A 13,887-nucleotide genomic window follows, 5' to 3' on the forward strand; every position below is an offset into this window, starting at 1 on the left:
GGTCTAACCGGTCCCCATTACAGTGTGGTAGTGTCTGGTGGTGCACCTGTTGGCAACAGGACTCCTGAGTCTCCCGCATGATGGTGTGTGGGGAGAACCCGTCCGGACAGGCAGCTGAGGTAGTGTCTTGAGTCTCACCTAGTTCCAGTGCAGCGCCTCCACCTCATCAGGGTCCCTTCGGTCACTTGGGGATGGTCCCGACGAGGAACTCCTCTGTGGTGCTCCCCTCAGTACATTCACTCCACACATGTACACGAGAGGGTGTTCGAATAAGAGCATCTTTATTGATTGAGGTGGGCTAGCTGCCCCACGCAGTAGAATATCTAGCCACTCATCTTGAGTCAGTGCTTACCTTCTAAAGATGTGATTCTCCTTTTTAATAGGGATTCCCTATCCCCGCAGGGATCTCCTTCCACTGCGCCAGGTCCCTGGACACAGTCTCCTTACAGTTACTATAACATAACCAGTAACTCAGACTAGGACTAGAACTTGAACTCCTCCTCCTCTTAGCTGAACTTGTACTAGAACTACTTTTAGAAACAGTGCTGTGCCTTATGTACACTCTGGAAGCTGACACACCTCTGACATCACTAACCATGGAGTCAGAGCATGTGACCACTCCCATCCATACACAGGGCACCCCACCAGGTTGTGAGGGCAAACCTCCATAATTACTGCTGGCATGCCCACAACTTACCAGGCCTTACTGTCAGCAGGAGAGATGACTGTAGCCATTTTACATGACCGCTACATTATATATATATATATATATATATATATATATATATATATATATATATATATATATATATATATATATACACATACACATACACATACACATAAACGCGGTCCTCTGTAATCCATTGTGAATCCCATGTTAATCTGCGGCTGCGAGCGTCAAATAATGTGTTTCGTGGCATGCATTATGACGCGTCAGATAATCAGTTAGTCTGAAGTGAAACGATGGATTCCGAGGACCGTGTGTGTGTGTGTGTGTGTGTGTGTGTGTGTGTGTGTGTGTGTGTGTGTGTGTTTCTGTGTGTGTGTGTGTGTGTATATCCCTCCCCTGGAATGAGTGTACATAACTCTTGACAAAACATGCACAAACCCAACAGAATTTGTCATGGTCACTTATTTTTTGCTCTCTCTCTCTCACCAAAAAGTTTTCTGCAACGATTACACTCTCCTGCATTCATGTACCTGACAGTATGTGAGTGTTTCACTTTATACTCCGCGGATACCACTACATCCTACAGCATCTCCCCTTCACACCACTCTCTCCCTAACTACCATGGGAGCGGTATAATAAGGCTGGTGTCCCTATGAAACGTAGTGGAAGAAGCTGGCAGGCGGCCAGACCATTGCAACTTCTTCTACTACATCCTGTGCCTGGTTCAGTCCCACCAGGGCTGACATCAGACGGCTCGTGGAAAGTCTCAGCTTCCTCCACTCTGAGTTTAGCAACCCAAGTTGTTTTCTCCCCTCTTTTTCTTGCTGCCTTTCCTTTGTCAGCCTGCAGTCTCACCCCCCCCCCCCCCCTCCTCCTCCTCCTCCTCCCGAAGGAAGGCAGCTCCGTCCCTCCGGACTGAGAAGAAAGCAGGGCCAGCTCTCCTCGGGCTGCGGTGTCCCACCCGGCTCAGGGAGGAGATCCGCCCCGGGACCCTGCCCGGACCCTGTTCATCTACTGACAGGAAACAAGTGAGTGAAGCGCTGTATTCATTACAGTATATTTCCATGCATCCAAATGACATCTTAATCCCATTCACTGCTGAAGCAGCCAGCTAAACATTGAAGGTAGTCTCTGGTCTTTTCAACGCTGAAGGGTTAATGAGCTGGCCCTTGAGCTAAACAACTGTGTAAAGTAGTTGAAGTCTATGTGGGCATTAATGCTCCAAAGAGGTGTGAAATCCATCCCGAGTTTTTGAGAGCTGACAGCCCTTGATACTCTGTCTCACAGCTACATATAACTAACTAAGGGCTCTTTAGACCCATCCCAGGACCTGACAGATGTGCTGCTGGTTACTTTCTCTGAAAAGTGTTGATAGAGCCACGTCTGTACACTTCCTACAAGGAGAATCAGATAATGAGACAACACTAGGTAAAGCTGGTAGGGCAGCTAGTTTAACTAATATTAGTCAGAAACTATAATCTCACAACAGTGTCCACTGGGAGAAATATTGGGGTGGAGTTCGGACACTATAATACTGTGATGATGGAAAATATGATCTTATTTTAATTAGAAAAACTCAGGATTCAATACCCAAAAGTAATTATATTCCTAACCACTTCAATGCCAGAGGAACCCATGAGACATTGCTGTTGCTAAGGAGTTAAATAACAGAAAGGGAGAAACTTTTTTCAACACTGTCTCAGCCAGATGGGTTTGTACAGTAGCTTGTTACAGTACAGTATATCATTTTGGTACTGTTGGTACTGTATGTAAGTTGTGATAACTAATGTCATCATTCTGAAGCCACTGGGAGCTGAGGATTTAAACCCATGACTGACAGAACTCACCCTGTCAGTATGAATACAGTAGTTAACTCCACAAATCAAACACATGTTAGAATAAAACCATATGAACAGGCGGCAAATGTGACCAGCACTCATTTTTTCCAAAAGGAAATTTCCCATGCCAAACAGCTTTCAAAAACTCGTCACGTTTTCAAATGGCATATGAATCACAAAGCGGCAACAATATGGGCCCAAGGTGGCCCTTTCCCAGATTGTAAGTGCTGTTTCCATATTGCCAGTGGTGTAAAAGATGCATTGTATCGCGACTACGGAGCAAGTAATTTATTTAAGTGTTCATGTCTGCTACCTGTTATTACTGTGCTGTTGTGAGGATGTCCCACTATCTGTTCCAGCAACACACCCACACATATAGTACAGTACAGTGTTCAGCGTTATTGCAACCAAGCTTTTCTAAAACTCTAACTCATTGTATTCACCATAAAAATAAACACTGATTCAGAAACATGCATTTACTCTTTGTCTGCAACATACTCTTTGTCTGCAACATATTATTCTCCAACATACTTGGAATCCCTTAAAACAGCATATTGTTTTAGTTGTATTCCAGTAATCCTTTTTTAAATATAGATATTGAGAAGGAAATAATTGGAATTTTACCAAAGACATTCAGATCAGCATATAACACTCTTTGCTCACATGCTTTTAGTGTTGTCTTGGAACAACCTCCTATGTTAAAATACTTCTCTGCTGTTTACGTATGTACATAATAAGATTTCCAAGTCTTCATCCAGAAGGAGTGGCTCATCGAGTAAAGACAATGACTCTGGATACTGAGTTCATGTCCTGGTTTAAACTCCTTGTGACCTTGGGCTTCAGGTGCCAAAAACATAGATTGCAAGCTCATCAGGGCAGGGACTGTGTCTTTAAAAATGCCAGTGTACTATACTGTAATTGTTAAGCGCTTTGACTCCATTTGGAGAAAAGTACTATATGAGATAAAGTTAGCAGATGCAGATTGTGTCTGTTTTGTAGGCACATGACTGATGTCCCCCAGTAAATAGAGTTGCATAATTCTGCAATTTTGGGGCCTGACTTTTCTGAGCTCGGTAATTGATAGGTTGTTAATCAAGCTCCTAGTTATATCAGGGGTTAGGATGCAGAACAAAGGAATAAAAGTGCCTCACTGAGTGCTGGCTACGCTGCTGATTTCTGCCATCATTACTCTGTAAAATCTTATACGCAACCCTTAGACACCCCAAGGGGGAGCGAGATTTGTTTTGGGGGAGTTACAGAGGCCACCCGCTCTTCCCCAAGGCATATAAATTAAATGCCGGGGGACCGCACGGGGCCTCTGCAACTCACTCGCCTTGATTCAGCCGGCTTCGGGCGACGCGTGGCAATATGGCGTCAAATGCCGTTGCGGGGTCACGTGACATCACACGACCCCACGGCGTCATTTAACGCCGGCACAAAGGTAAGGGGGGCCATGAGCACTGGGGGAGAGCAGGCAGGGGGGCGCAGCACCAAAAAGTTGCGCACCCTGCCTAGACAATAGGAGGAGCATCTAGTGTCTAAATAGACACTATAATCCTAGTTTCTGTTTGTATGAGAGCTTCTCTTTAACCTCTTCACTGTCACAGGGTATTTGTTTTTGCTGATCAGTGATGCTACTGACAAGTTTATTAGACATTGATGATTCCATAGTTTTTGTTGTTGTTATATTGTTTGCTACATCAGGCGTGAAAACTCGTTAAGCAGCAATTCTCTACTCGCCATAAAACATGTTTCCTTTCTCTTTGCCATTGTGAAGCTCTTTTGCTGCTGTTTTTAGTGATGCTGATCTTTTTTTACATTTTGCAGATGCATGGTTCTGAGGCTATAGGTAGAGCTTCATTTTAACATCCCAGACACTTAGGCTACAATTCTACTGGCGCAAAGCAGCTGTACAGTCCATTTTTGCCGAAACTCTCCAGTGATGTCAATGGTGATTTTTTAACTGAATGGAATAATAATTATGGAGAAGGAGTGACCCAGTGAGTAAAAGACACTGACTGGCATTGAGTTTGGAGCAGGGGAGCCTGGTACAATTCCCAGTGTCGGGTCCTCGTGACCTTGGGCAAGTCACTTTATCTCCCCGTGCCTCAAGCACCAAGAAAACATAGATTGTAAGCTCCATGGGGCAGAGACCTGAGCCTGCAAAATGTCTCTGTAAAGTGCTACGTAAAACTAGCAGAGCGATACAAAAACATGCTATTATTCTTATTATAATCCCCTTAATATTTAAACTGTTTGTCTCCTGAACAAAGCATCAGATTAAAACAATTAACAACAGTGGAAAGGGTAAGAAGAGATCTCGTAAAGTACTGTACATAAAAACTAAAATGCCAAAAAGTGGAAATACTTCCATGTCGCATTCTGTAATTACGCTGTGTTTAGTTAACCGCTTGGTTTAGGAACAGCGAGCAATTAATTCAGGCCGAAAGAGATTAAAAAAACCTAACCTTATATAAGGCATCCTATTGTATTGCATTCAAAGCACTATACATATCGGGAGAATTGAGAGATTTAATGAAGTGTGTTTCTACTGGAAATGACTGCAGCTTGCAAACTAGGGGACTGCATTAATCCATGCATGCTGTGTAGTGTGGTGCTCACCACAAAGGCTGGCTGTAGTTTATAGCCTGGAGCCCTGAGATGACCTTGCCACTGGTGCAGCCTCCTGCCTGATTTAGCTTTCTGATAAACCTCTGGTTCCTCCTGCCATTTTATGAAGCTGTGCTGTTTGTGTGATTCATGGCCACAGCTGGGGCTTTCTAGTATCCACAGGGTTGAACATTTTTACTGGAAGAATGCAAATGAAATGCTTGTGTAAGTTCTCAAGCTGTTATTTTTTTTTTTACTGAGAAGTGGCTTGTTCATAACAGATGTGCAGTTTTCAGAATTGTTAACTGGTTTAAGTAAGTTTTTCCCTAACAGGAATATTTTATTTAGAACGTCGCTTTGTTTTTTTGTATATGAAATGTGTTTAGTGGGTAGATTGAATACCTGTGTTATCTAACAAAGTAACCTGTGTTATCTAACATGAAATAAAAAGCCCACTTGTGAGCACATTCACGTCTCAGACAGGTCTGCAACCCTATTTTTCACGATTATCTCCTAGCATACAGTGCTTCCACTGCAGCTAGGGATTCTGGGTAATGCAAATGAGCACACAGTGTCACCTTTTGCTTCTTATCCATTTTAACATGGACCCCTATAAGCATATGCCTGCTGCATTAGGACTGGGACATGGGGGTTTGCCAAGTGCGGAGGCGCGCTGCGGCTCAGGGAAAGCGGTGCTTTCCCTGGCCTTACACAGCGCGCCGTCCGTGGGCGTGTCGGGGGCGGATCTGGGTGCGGGCCAGTGACGTCACAGAGCTGGTTCGCCCTCATTGGGCGAACCGCTCACGTGACCGGCCCTGCACTCCGGCAAGCAGGAAAATCTGAAGACTCGGTGAGACACACGCTTCCCCAAGCGTGCGGACGCGTGCGCGAGCCCCTGCTAAAGCCGCTCTCAGTGCGGCTGCAGGGGCTCAGTGCGGAGCAGCAGCGCGCCTCAGCATGAGTCAGCGCATAAGCGCTGACCATGCCCGAGGCCTTACACAGCTTTTCAGCACAGTCAGAGATAAAGAAGTGTATAGCCAGTAAACCTACCTACAGACAGCTATGGTTCGACCTGGTGATACCATACATCCAAATTAGATGAATAAGTGTATCTTACGTTCATTTCCTGTGTACATGTTTTTATTCTATATTTATATATACGTGCGCATACACGAGTAAACATATTAGTTGCCAAACAAAAGGGAGAAATTAATTAACTAAATGTACTTGAGAAACAATTACCCATGCCACTATAAGTTTAGTGTGAATCATTATTCCTGCCATTTTTCATTGCTGTTTATCTCTGCTGCTGTTCTTGGAAGCAAATACTGTATTCGCAGCCTTTTGGCCAGTTCTGCAGTTACCACATCATTTGTCATTCTTTAAACATAAATGCAGTTTAATGAAAGATAGGAGATAAATGAATAATGTTGGAATCTGATTTTACACAGCATATGTGTTTTGGTTTCCAATCTGATAATGACAGATTCTCAGGATATTTTCCATAATAAAAGGAAGCGTAGAGTCTGAACACAGGAATATTTAATTTGGAAATGGACAGTAGGCCTCTTGTAACCACAGTGTTTGTTTGTTTTTCCCCTCAAGAACTTGGCTTACAACCTACATTTTTAATTAAACAGAATAACGAACACATTTATTAAATGCATTAATACTAAAGCAAGTACTAAATAAATTAGATTAACCCATTGAACCAGTGTGGCATGTAATTGGACTCTGGTTGTAATTATCCTACAACTATTCTCCTTATAAGCATAAGCAAATGAAATCACTTTTACTATCTGTAACAAAACAAAAAGCTTGTATGCTGTCTTTTTGTTTGGTCTGTCAGTGAACAAGGAAAGGGAGCAGACTTTGAGACAAAGGATAATATTTTGGACTAACACAAAGGAAGGAACTATACAGATAAGTTGTGTCACAAATGCCAAAGAAGGAGGGGGGCGCTTCAGAGAAACAAGTCTTCTCAGCTCCATGGAAAAACTTTCCACTACAGTGGTTATGTATCAAAGTCTCCCTTTCCCAGCTGCAAAAATACCACTACAGTAATCAACTAAGAACATACATTTATAGCCATGGAAAAATTAAATATTTAGTAAATTTGGTGCTATGACTTCCCCACTATTACAGTGAGGAGACTTTGATACATATTCCTCAATAACTTGCTAGGATAGTGCTATATCCCTCAATAACTTGCTAGGATAGTGCTATGTGACCAGACATTATATAGTAATGCTAGTTGGCAGTTTGTATGGAAGGTTACATCTCAGTGTGACTCCTAAGCACACATATAAAATACTGTATAGGTATTGCTTGGTTCTGTTTAAAAAATATTTATATATTTGTATCTGTATAACCTAGACTGGAAACAATTTCTCCATTCTCCATTTCTCCAGCTAAGCTCTGAACACCATTCAAATAAATAGGGGCTTTGAAATGTACTTCAATATTGAAATTGATCTCCTGTGCAGATTTCATGTAGTAGATTGCAGTACTAGAGTGTCCAAAGTTTTCTGGCTGCAAAATGAGAACAAAAAAACATGTTTATCAAATAATATATATATGAATACAGGGCTGCCAACATATTTCCTGGGGCCTAGGAGTTTCCAATGCCACCCTCCCTCCCCGTGTTGGCAGACTTGAGCTTCCCCACCCCTTCTTTTATACAGGCATACCCCGCTTTAACATACGCAATGGGACCGGAGCATGTATGTAAAGAGAAAATGTACTTAAAGTGAAGCACTGCCTTTTTTCCACTTTACGATGCATGTACTGTACTGCAATCATCATATACGTGCATAACTGATGTAAATAATGCATTTGTAACCAAAATAATTACAGTAGGCTTTATTCAAATAAAATGAATGGGAGCAAGCAAGGAGGTGAGAGGCGCGCACGCGGGTCAGTACTGTATAGCAGCTCTCTCCTTCTCGCAGTCTCTCTCTCTCACTCAGTCAGTCTCTCTCTCTCACTCAGTCAGTCTCTCTCTCTCACTCAGTCAGTCTCTCTCTCTCACTCAGTCAGTCTCTCTCTTTCTCAGTCAGTCTCTCTCTCTCTTTCTCAGTCAGTCTCTCTCTCTTTCTCAGTCAGTCTCTCTCTCTCACTCAGTCAGTCACGCACTCAGTCACACACACACGCACTCAGTCACACACACAGTCACTCAGTCACTCAGTCACACACAGTCACTCAGTCACACACTGTCACACACAGTCACTCAGTCACACACAGTCACTCAGTCACACACTGTCACACAGTCACACACTGTCACTCAGTCACACACTGTCACACACTGTCACTCAGTCACACACTGTCACTCAGTCACACACTGTCACACACAGTCACTCAGTCACACACTGTCACTCAGTTACACACTGTCACTCAGTCACACACACACACACACACACACACACACACACACACACACACACACACACACACACACACACACACACACACACACACACACACACACACACACACAGTCACTCAGTGTCACACACACACACACACACACACACACACACACACACACACACACACACACACACACACACACACACACACACACACACACACACACACAGTCACTCAGTCACACACACACAGTCACTCAGTCACACACACACGCGCAAAGATTGCAGCAGATCTTCTCCTTCCCCTCACTGCTGTTCCGTATTTAACATCACATGCAAAGCTTCGCAGAGCTCTGAGGAGGGAGGAGGGGGGAGGAGGAGGAGAGCGGAACATGCAGAGTCACGGGCGGAATCACTGATTTAGCTGCTGCTTTAATGAGCGTGAGTGCAGGGGGAACGGAGACAGATGGGAGGGGGAACGGAGACAGATGGGAGGGGGAACGGAGACAGATGGGAGGGGGAACGGAGACAGATGGAAAGGCAGATAGAGCAGAGGGAACAGGGAAGGCAGAGGGAACAGGGAGATCACCATAATAAAGACAAGCATGAAGGAGGTTGCAGGAGTGTTGAGGTGCGCACGCCACCCTCTGGTGTCCGTACTCGCGAAGCACGCGTACGTACACAGGGGTAAGGTGCAACTAAAAATAAATGTATGTACTTGTGGGTGTACGTAAAACGGGGTATGCCTGTACCTCTTTGCTGTCACCATCTCTATTCCCCCCATCTCCCAATGTATTTCTCCCCCTCTCTCAATCTTCCTCTTTCACTCCCCACCTCCCTCCTCCCTCAGTCCCCATCTCGCCCTTTGTCATGGGAGACCAGGCATTTACACCTTTTTACCAGGATCATACATTGAGCAAAACAGGTAAAGTGAAATAAATTGTAAGTTTATTCACAGGAAAAGGCATACACCCAATGGAACACAAATTACATAAGAAGAGACACACTTACTTGGGAACTGGGGTAAAAAAAACTAGACTTTCCTAGCTAAATTACACGTTAAACAAGAGTCTTTAGTTGACCGGTACTTAGCCGGAAATGTCCTGGAACCTAAACTGGCATGAAGTTTCAGACTGCCCATTTCTGTGTAACAGCCAAAGCAGTCACGAGAGGACAAATAATACATTTCACAAGTCGTCATAGACGTAAAACAAACGAAGAAAGAGTAAAAACGGCTAACGCGTTAACAAAAGCATTTGTATATTCAGAGCTTACCCCTCAGACTCAAATAAGAATAAATATCTCAAAGCAAGACTGGATATGAAAAGGTAATTCAAGATAAAATAGAAGTCAATACAGTAGATCATTTAACAATTAAAATGTTTTAAAATTTGGGAATAATTCAGGTATATTATTGGCAAACCTAAGAAAACCGGCTTTTATACCCACTATCATACCAGCCATTAAGAATGTGAAGGGTAACAAATTCACTAATACCCCTCAGATATTACAAGTATGTGAGGAATTCTATAAGAAAGTACATGATACCAGGGAAGAGAATGTAGAAAATAGAAATCTTATTTTGGCAAAATGTGAGTTTGCCACAGATGGCAGAAAATGATATTCGAGAATTGAACTGACCAATTCCCTCTGAGGAGATATCCATGGCCATAAACTCACAAAAAAAAAGCACCTGGCCCAGACATATACTCCCCTGAGATTTACAAAGTGGTGTGCAAAGAATTGATAGTACCACTGGGAAAACTATACTGTGTGACGATGAACTGGAACGTAACCCCACTTTAAACAATTATTGGAACACTTTTAACAATTATGCTTCTAACCACTATTATCAAAGTGATCCACAAAAAGCAAAGGGATGATGAAGACCCTGCTTCATACTGACCCACAGCACTTTTGAATCAAGATTTCAAATTGCTGAAATGTGTATCAGTATAAGAATAATTTATTTCTGCAATTTAATTTTACTCTGCATTGAATTTATTTTGAACTTTTTGTAGAAAATATTTGTGAGGTTTCTAAAGCTTGCACACTAACAGAATATATAAATAAGTATAATGTTTATCCACTAAAAGGTATCAATAAGTAAGAAAGCAATTACTTTGACTATTTAATCATCCTATGCTCTATTGTAATGGGGACGGGCAACCATTTGACTGATACAGTTAAATGGTTATATGGTTTAGCAAAATAACTGTATATAAAAATTATTTTATTGTGTGATTAGAATGAATTTTTCTGCATTACTGTTACTTGTATCTACTGAAACATTAATTACATAATACAAGGTCGTTGAAACATTGTGTGCTACACTTCTCCTGTTTCCCCAAAATGTCCTTGCAGAACGTAAGTGATTTATTATTATAACCCATTCATATGGCACCATTTTGAGAGATATGCCAAGATACTGGTTGGACAATCTTTCAGAAAAATTAGTAGTGTAAATTGATTAGAAATCTCAGTTCATGTTCGAATTTCTCCTTTGGATTGAATAAGCTACAGTCTAAAGTAGAAACAAAATGTACTGTTAAAACGAAAAGTCATTTTTTGAGATATTGATCCACAAATGTTTCCACACAGCTGTCAACTGCTGCTAAGTACAAATGGGACTATCTCTGCTCTAAGTTCTTAGTAAGTCTGAAGTGACTATCCTTTGTTGGTGTAATAGTGCATCCTAAATACTGGTAATGATGCGCATAAATGACATCTTAAAGACAGCAATCATGTCTTAACCTATATGCTATCCAGATCTCCCCGGAACCCTCACTTCATTTTGCAGGTTGCAGAGAAATTGATCTTTTCGTTCTCCTGAACAAGAATTCATGTCTGGATTAATACTATGGCCTTCTGGGACAGGTTTGGTCCATTGTCCCTTGATGATGTTGACGGCTATTGGGTGATCCTTTGGTCATATTGACGTTTTACCACTTTAACGGCAGAAATAAAAAGTTACAATCCCTGGAAACCAGTGGGTGGCCTGAGCTTGGGGTAACATGGTGCGGCTGTAGGGGATGAATCAGGTAAAAAAAGATAATAATAATAAAAAAAATCTAGAAGTTAAGATTGCTGCTTTAGGTGGATTGAACATTTTAAACAGGTGTTCTGAGACCTTAGTCTGTTCAGTGTCTGCATGACAACAATGTGAAGTAGTCAGATCCTTCCATGATGCTTCTACCTCGTGAAATTCTGATAAAATAATGTCACACCCTTTTATTCTGAAATGACCTATTATAAAATAGGGATAGATTTCCTATTGTGCACAACTTCTTAAATTCTTCAGGTCTTTCCTATAGATGTAGAAGGTCTGTAGCTTTAGAGCTATAATCCTATCAGCAAGGTCTACCCTACTATGGTCAAACCCATACAACTCTATTCATTCACATTGAAACATTGCATACAATTGTTCTCATTGAAGGGTTAAATCAAAACGTGGCAACAATGTTTTACTTTAAATTGTAATAAGTGATTATTATCTATGGAATTCAAGGCTAACATATTTTCTCTACTGCTTTTGTAAAATGTTAATTCGTTTTTGTAACAAATTAGAATAGCATAAAAATAGCCTACATAAATAATATAATGGTACAGTACCATATTTTTAAACAAAGTAATAACAAAAATAAAATAAATGTACAGTATAAACTCTACTAATAATTATTCTTAATTAAAGATAAAACCACATAGAGATTAGAGCCCCTAATAAAGAAAATGTGAGCTCTCCAATGCTGGCCCATAATCTATGGTGCTACAACTTTTTGTTCCCCAATAAAATAGCTACTTCTTAAGGATAAAGCTCTTTCCCCCCCCTATTGCTATAGGGCTTGAACCACACAAACTGAACATTTTAGATAAGGAGTTGGTCTTTGAGTCGGGTTTATAAAAAGTTATCAATCATTTAAAGATGAGATCGTTGGATCAAAAATGCTCAAGTTCAAGCCATTTCTTTAAATAAAAAAAGTCGTGTTAATGGCATTGTCTACCAAGTGGTTGAGAGTGGTTTGCATCCAAGCATTGATTAGTGTCGCATTCAGCGACTCAGACACTAACATATTGTAAGTTCCTTGGAGCACTGTATATAATTCTGTATACAATGTCAGTATTATATAAGGGTTAAATATAATTATTTGTCCAATATGCACATTCAGCATCATAACGAAAGCAGTAGCAAAGTTTCCTATACAAGGTCATGGCAATCATTTTTCTCTACTGCAAAATCTGCACTTGTTTCCGTACATATACAGTATGTAGACTACTTGTGTCAGTTGTGTGTAGATTGCTTACACATGCTGTTTTAGGTTAAATTCTGATTATACACAATCTGTTAGTATGCTTTCAAGTTGCTTCTATGATTGTCCTGGGTAGAAATCAGTTTATGGCAATGTCGCACTGTATTGTGTATTTTGGCGAGTTTACAGAGCCACGACCTCTGAAAGACAATTGAATGATTATCATGATGTTCATTCTCAGAGGTGTATATAATGCAAGATTTTGTAAATATGGAATAATGATGCTCTTTGCCAGCACTGTTTTTAAATAATTGCTGTTGTTTTCTTGTGATAGTTCTCCTTAAAATCACTAAGGCAGACAAAGTAGCTTAGGGAGTGATCCTGGTATAGCGCTCCTTGGTACATTAGGCAAGTCACTTTGCTCTCTGTGCCACAGGTCCCTAGTTTAGATTTTAAGCTACAGCAAGGCCCCGCTTCTCGGCGATCCGCCGATACGGCGGCACCAAGAAGGGGGCCGCCATGTCTGTGCATGCACAGAACGGGCTGGTCCGAGGTCACACATACGCAGAACGGGCCAGGGTCGCGCATGCGCAGAATGCGGGGGTTTGCTGAGGTTGCGCATCCGTAGAATGGCGCATTGCCGGTCTGCGCATGCGCACATACCAAAAATCGCTGGTTCCGCTTTCCAGCGATTTTCGCTTTGCGATGGGCCCTTAGAACGGAACCCACCTCATGCCCGGGGCCCTCCTGTATTCGGGTAAGGGAATCATAGTGCCTGAAAATGTATTTTACAGTGCTGCATACATTGTCAGTTCTACATAAGAAACATTATTATATCAATATTGTACTAGAACAATATTGATATAAACTGCTTCCTCTCGCTTTCACTTTAAGCTGTTTGAGTCAGGGACATATTGTGGCTGTACGTTGTGCAGTGCTGCTAACAGTGCAAGCAGCACTGCACTTACAACAACTTACAGGCACAATATTTCCTGACTCAAAGAGCTTAAAGTGAAAGAGAGAGGAAGCAGTTTTCTCAAGGAGCTAACACTTGTCGGATTTAGCGGTCCTACTTCAAAGACCAATGCTTTTACCACAGGAGCAATGCATTTCAATTACATTCATTTGACTCATTGTTAGCCCAAATGGAA

The 13,887-nt window shown here is 41.8% G+C and overlaps 1 protein-coding gene and 1 long non-coding RNA gene across 9 annotated transcripts in view; one reads left to right on the plus strand and one right to left on the minus strand.

Annotated features, from left to right (window-relative positions):
- The first annotated feature begins 1,328 nt into the window (after positions 1 to 1,328).
- STON1 (stonin 1) overlaps positions 1,329 to 13,887 on the plus strand; it is a 46,071-nt gene continuing 33,512 nt past the window's right edge. For 3 of the 5 annotated variants that reach the window (XM_075595842.1, XM_075595843.1, XM_075595840.1), the window contains exon 1: positions 1,329 to 1,701. The gene's annotated coding sequence lies outside the window, so the exon portion shown is untranslated. The remainder of the gene's footprint in view (positions 1,702 to 13,887) is intronic. The other 2 variants (XM_075595839.1, XM_075595838.1) reach the window with 2 other exon arrangements.
- Positions 6,647 to 13,887, minus strand: part of LOC142492813 (uncharacterized) — a 68,343-nt gene continuing 61,102 nt past the window's right edge. For all 4 annotated transcript variants that reach the window (XR_012800907.1, XR_012800905.1, XR_012800908.1 and 1 more), the window contains one exon: positions 6,647 to 7,653. This is a non-coding gene — a long non-coding RNA (uncharacterized LOC142492813). The remainder of the gene's footprint in view (positions 7,654 to 13,887) is intronic.

This window comes from Ascaphus truei, chromosome 4, assembly GCF_040206685.1.
Source record: "Ascaphus truei isolate aAscTru1 chromosome 4, aAscTru1.hap1, whole genome shotgun sequence".
In the NCBI taxonomy this organism is placed as follows: domain Eukaryota; kingdom Metazoa; phylum Chordata; class Amphibia; order Anura; family Ascaphidae; genus Ascaphus; species Ascaphus truei.